Source organism: Nicotiana tabacum, chromosome 17 (genome assembly GCF_000715075.1).
Source record: "Nicotiana tabacum cultivar K326 chromosome 17, ASM71507v2, whole genome shotgun sequence".
Classification (NCBI taxonomy): Eukaryota; Viridiplantae; Streptophyta; class Magnoliopsida; order Solanales; family Solanaceae; genus Nicotiana; species Nicotiana tabacum.
Genome location: NC_134096.1, coordinates 44,063,954 through 44,069,715, shown reverse-complemented (window position 1 = coordinate 44,069,715; position 5,762 = coordinate 44,063,954).

The window sequence follows — 5,762 nt, the reverse complement described above, 5'->3', positions numbered from 1 at the left end:
AAAGAAAGGTTTCGATCGTCGATTCATAGTTTTGATGTTGTTTGGTTTGATTTGAGGCCTCGAGTAGGTTCGTGTTATGTTTTGGGATTGGTTGGTGTGATTGGATGGGGTCCTGGAGGCCTCAGGTGTGTTTTGGACCATTTTTCATTCATTTTGTGATTGCTAGTTTCTGGTGTTAGAGGAGTTCATCACGATCACATAAATTGGCTCGTGATCGCGTAGTGTTGATTGGGAGTTGGGCGAAGTTGTTCTTCGCGATCGCGTACGGTGGCTCACAATCGCATAGTTTATGCAGATGGTTCATCGCGTTCGCATGGAGAGGATCACGAACGCGAAGGGTTAGAATGGTGGCCTAGTTTGGAGGCTAGCTCTTCGCGGTCGCGTGGGTAAGTTCCTGATTGCAGAAGGAATGGATGAGGGGCTGGCAGGTTTGGTCTACGCGTTCGCGGAGACGAGGTCGCGTTCGTGATGGTTTGGCAGGGTATGGTTCGCGATCGTGTTGCCTGCCTCACATTCGCGTAGTGTGATTTCAGGGCGAGTTTGGTTTAGCCTTCGCGAGGGACATTCCGCGATCGCGAAGAAGAGCGGGCCTGGGCAGATTTGATTTAATACGGGACTTCGCTCATTTTCTTTCATTTTTACTTGGTTGGGAGAATTTTGGAGCTCTTGAAGAGGAGATTTTCATCATCTATCATGAGATAAGTTATTCTCACTTGTTGTAAGCTATATACATGAGTTGTATACGGATATTAACATGAAAATTTGTACAAATTGTGAGATTTTGGAAGAAACCTAGAATTTGGTATTTTTTAAATTTTGACCACGAAATTGGACATGGAATTGGGAATAAATTATATATTTGAGTTCGTGATGTTATGGGTAATGTTTATCTTCGAAAACTTTAGAATCCGGGCGCATTGACCCTGGTGTTGACTTTGTTGACTTTTCGAGTGGAGTTGGGATATGAATTGTTAAATATGAGTATTTGAGTATTTTTTTATTGGTTTGCACGTTGTTTGACTAGTTTCGGATCAATAGACATCGGTTTGGGGTGTTAGAGAGGCATTGGAGCCGGTTATGGAACTTCATAGCGAGGTAAGTCTCCTGTCTAATCTTGTGAGGGAGAATTTACACCGTAAGTGTTATACTTATTACATGCTACATGTTGTGGGAGCTACACACGTATGAGGTGACAAGTGTCCGTGCGTATGCTAGAATTCCTGATTATGTCCGGGTAGATTTAGATTCACGCCATGCTTTAATTGTACTATTTGAGTTATTCTTGCATGTTTAATTACTTTAATTCGCATTATGACCTGATACTAAACTCGCTTAGAGTAATGGTCTCGCTATTTTAGATATTTGACGAGCTACTTGATTAGCTGTAGAAATTGTACTTCTCTCACGGGTTTCTCCCGCATTATGCGTATTCATCGGAAAGATTCTCTTGAATTCCATAACTCACACGCATATTTGTGAGTTGGGTCATAGACATGTAAAAGCTTCATACACTTATGGGATTGGGCCGTTCGCTTCGGTCGGATATTGTAACACACTCTTATGGGATTGGGCCGTTTGCCTCAGCAATATCACGTATCATATTCTTATGGTACCGGGTCATTCGCCTCAGCAGGATTATGTATCACACTCTTATGGGATCGGGTCGTTCACCTCGACAGTTCCATGAAACACTCTTATGGATCGGGCTGCTTGCCTCTGCAGAATCATGTGAAATACATGATACGGAGTCCGCGTACTCATGAGTTATCCTAATTTGATATGTGACCATTGATTTGGTATTGACCATTACTTATTCTATTTGAGGAGGTATCCGATAATTGAGGACTTTGTGTTTATTGTTTAGCGGTAGACCGCATTATTTGCCTATATCTGTACTCATTGTTTACTTACCATATTCCATACGTGTCTACTTTATTTACTGGACCGCTAGTGGGTGTCAATGTCGATCGCTCATCACTACCTTTTCGGAGTTAGGCTAGATACTTACTGGGTATGCGTTGATTTACGTACTCATGCTGAACTTCTGCACTAAATGTGCAGGATCTGACAGGTTAATTTGGTGGTGACTTGGGCGCGTAGGCGCAGCTACCGAGGGACTTTATGGTGAGCTGCATTCCATGCTACGATTCACAACACACAGAGTCTCCATCATAATTATTTACTTTATCCTGTCTAGCTTGTATTCCAGACAAATGTTGTATGGTTATTGTACTTTCTAGTAGATGCTCATGCATTTGTGACACCGGATTTTGGGGATTCTTAGTGGATGTTCATTATTGTAGTTTACGTTATTATTATCATTTCACTTTACGATTTATTTATATTCAGAATTTGGTAAAGAAAAGCACAAGCTTCTATGAATGCCAAATTTTATTCTATTTTTTAATGAAATTCCTGATTTTAAAAATTAAAATAGATAATGATTTAGATGGTTCACCGTTGGCTTGCCTAACAACGACGTTGGGCGTCATCACAACCTATAGTGGATTTTGGGTCGTGACACCAGGGGCCTCAGGTGTTCTTTGGATTGAATTCAGATTGGTTTTGGTCTTGGAGTATTGGATGAAGTTTCAGGCATATGGTGCGTTTGCACTTGCGGTGCAAATGGACGCAGATGCGGTGAAATGACCACAGATGCGAAGAGGAGTGAAGTATGGGAGGACGACAGATGCGAGGGTGTTTTTGCAAAAGCGAAAGCGCTTCTGCGATGAGAGGTCTGCAGGTGTGGAGTTGGATGGGATTGGCATTGGTCGTAGATGCGATGCGTAGTCCGCAGGTGGGGATGCGCAGGAGTGGGCGAGTGTCCGCAGAAACGGTCTCACAGGTGCAGAGCTTTTACCGCAAGTGCATGGGGTCGGGATGTTAATGAAATCTTGCACCTGTGATGGCTGATCCCGTAGGTGCAGAGTCACATGTGAGACTCTGAGGGCCGCATAAGCGAGATCGCTGGGCAGTGTTTAAAATCGAAGGGTTTAGTTATTTATCTCATTTTTTGAATTTTGAAGTTTGGACTAGGGCGATTTTTGGAGAGGTTTCCATCTAGATTGAAGAGGTAAGATTTTAATCACTTTTGTCTATGAATATTGAATACTCATTGATTATTACACCTAATTTTCCTGAAGTTAAGTTAGAATTTGGGGATTTTTGGACTATGTTATTAGAGACTGAAATTTGAGGATTTGAGTGACGATTTGTGGTTTGAATTGGATGATTTTGGTATAATTGGACTCGTAATTGAATGGGTGTTAGGAGTTTATGAATTTTGTCGTGTTCCGAGGTGCGGGCCGAGGGTTGAACTTTTGACTTGAGTTAAAGATCTTAGCTTTATCGTTTGGAATCACTTCCTATAACTTTTATTGATAGTTCTACGTTATTTTAGCTAGATTCGAGCCTTCCAGAGGTTGATACGCGCATGAATGTCTTGTTAGAGGAGTGATTTGGTTTTCTTGAGATAAGTATCTTATCTAAACTTTATTGAGGCACTAATTCCCAAAATTATTTTTGATAGCTACATACTATGGGTGCACACATGTGTGGGATTTTCACCCATGCGCTAACACCGGTAAATTTATCTATGCTCGGGTTGTGCTTAAGCTATGATATGCGTAGAATTGACTGTTAAGCTTTAAGCTATGATGTTTCTCATATCTATAACATTGTTGGGATTATTTGAGCCATATTTGAGGCTACATAGAGGTGTAATCCCTGAATGGGCTTGATAAATGCTATTTTTGTGATGAAATTATCGATTTGAGCTATGATAGCACACTTTGCACATACCTACACTTTAACATGCCATTTATACAAGTCCAGGAGCATGAGATCTGTTATTCATCCATCACATACATATATTCTTGTTTATTTGCTCCTGTGTGATATGATTGGACTGGATGCCTGTGACCATGCCAGACGGATTGTGTTGTAATGCCTGTGACCACGCCGAGCAGATTATGTTGTTATGCCTGTGACCACACCGGCCAGATTATGTTATTATGTCTGTGACCACGCGGGGCTGGTAGCACATTGAATTGGCCGTGCTTGCATGTGGATATGGATTCATCCCCCCAGGGTTACCCTCTCATATTTCTCTCTTGATGGTGTACACGCGAATATTAAGAAAAACTGATCAATGGTTTGGTACAGATATGGATAGGTTGAGAAAATCTGGCAGTGTTTGTTTGGATTTTGTATTTTCTCTTTACCTGCAATTTTCGTGGCTAATTACCTGATTTAACTGCATAGCATCTCTATATACTGAACATTGACTGAGCAGAGCACTTGAGTAACTATACACCTACACATATAGATGCTTATTCCTGTGCTTTATGACTTGATTTCATTATTGTTCTGTACTTGTTTAAAATGTTAAAACTGTACAAGTTATGCTAGTATCATCTATGATTGTCGCTTCTTTTACCTTGTTGAGGTTAGTTACGATACTTATTGAGTACATTGGGTCAAATGTACTCATACTATACTCTGTACTTAATTATGCAGATCCAGGTGTGGGAACCAGTTATCAGCAGTAGATATACTTGTTGGACCCAACTTTGAGAGGCGAGGTATAACTGCATTCTTAGCTGCAGTTTTGACTTGTCTTTTCTTATGTACTGTTGTTTCAGTTCAGACATTATTTATTATTTATTTCAGACTTGTATTCTGTTGTAGAGCTCATGACTCCGTAATTACTAATTTATGGGGGATTTACCTTGTAGTGACAGTATTTTGTTGCATTGAGGTTTCAAACTTATGCTATTTCTATAACTTATGTTATTTTGGCTCATTATTGTTAAGTTTTGGCTTGCTTAGTCGATGTGTTAGGAGCCATCACGACGAGTTGGGATTTTAGGCCGTGATACTGGAATGGTCCAATCGGTTATGCCAAATAACAATGGTATATGATTCAACCACATAATACTTGTGTAGTGCAAGGCACATGAAAGGCTGGTAGCCTTTCAAAATCGATTTGTTGCCATTCATATATGGCGAATATCTCCTTCATGGAGAACGTCATTATCATTATGGTCATGGTTAAAATCATTATAAGCAAGACCCATTTCTTGCATAACTTTTGCCCTTTTAAAATTTTTTTATAAGACCCGACAAAATATTTTGACGTATGATAGGTATGCGACCAATGACATATTCATGCGTTAATGCAATAATATTCATCCTATTTGTTGCTCTCAACCTCTTTAGAGATGAGTTGTGAAATTTTAACAATTACGAGCATGTCCATTTTCATAAGTTTATTTCGTACAATCACATTTATTTTTTCGATGTATCATAACCATTTGGACATGCCTCATGACTTTTCAGTATAAGCTTCTTCTTTTGCCTCAACATTCTTTTTATACGATCTGCCTCAACATCATTTTGAAAGATCAAATATTTCTCTACTTTTTTTTCTTTGGTGGTGGTTGATAAAGCTTGACAAAATGTACAAGCGTACGATATTTCTATTCCCAATATCCTTTTATACCATATCACGCTAAACAATACGTTCAACTTTTGTCGGATTATTTTAATTTGAGAACCCTTATTGTTCTTTTTTTTTATAATTATCACATGATGACAATTATTATCTGTCTCTTGCCATGCCCACATTCATTCATACGAGCCCAATAATTACTTAGTCTTCTTTTAGACTTTGATCCATTATTGCCACATTCACTTCAGGATGAAGCAGAACTAGTGGGACGAGTTTCATAATTTTTCATCAAAAGTAAATTATTTTGCCT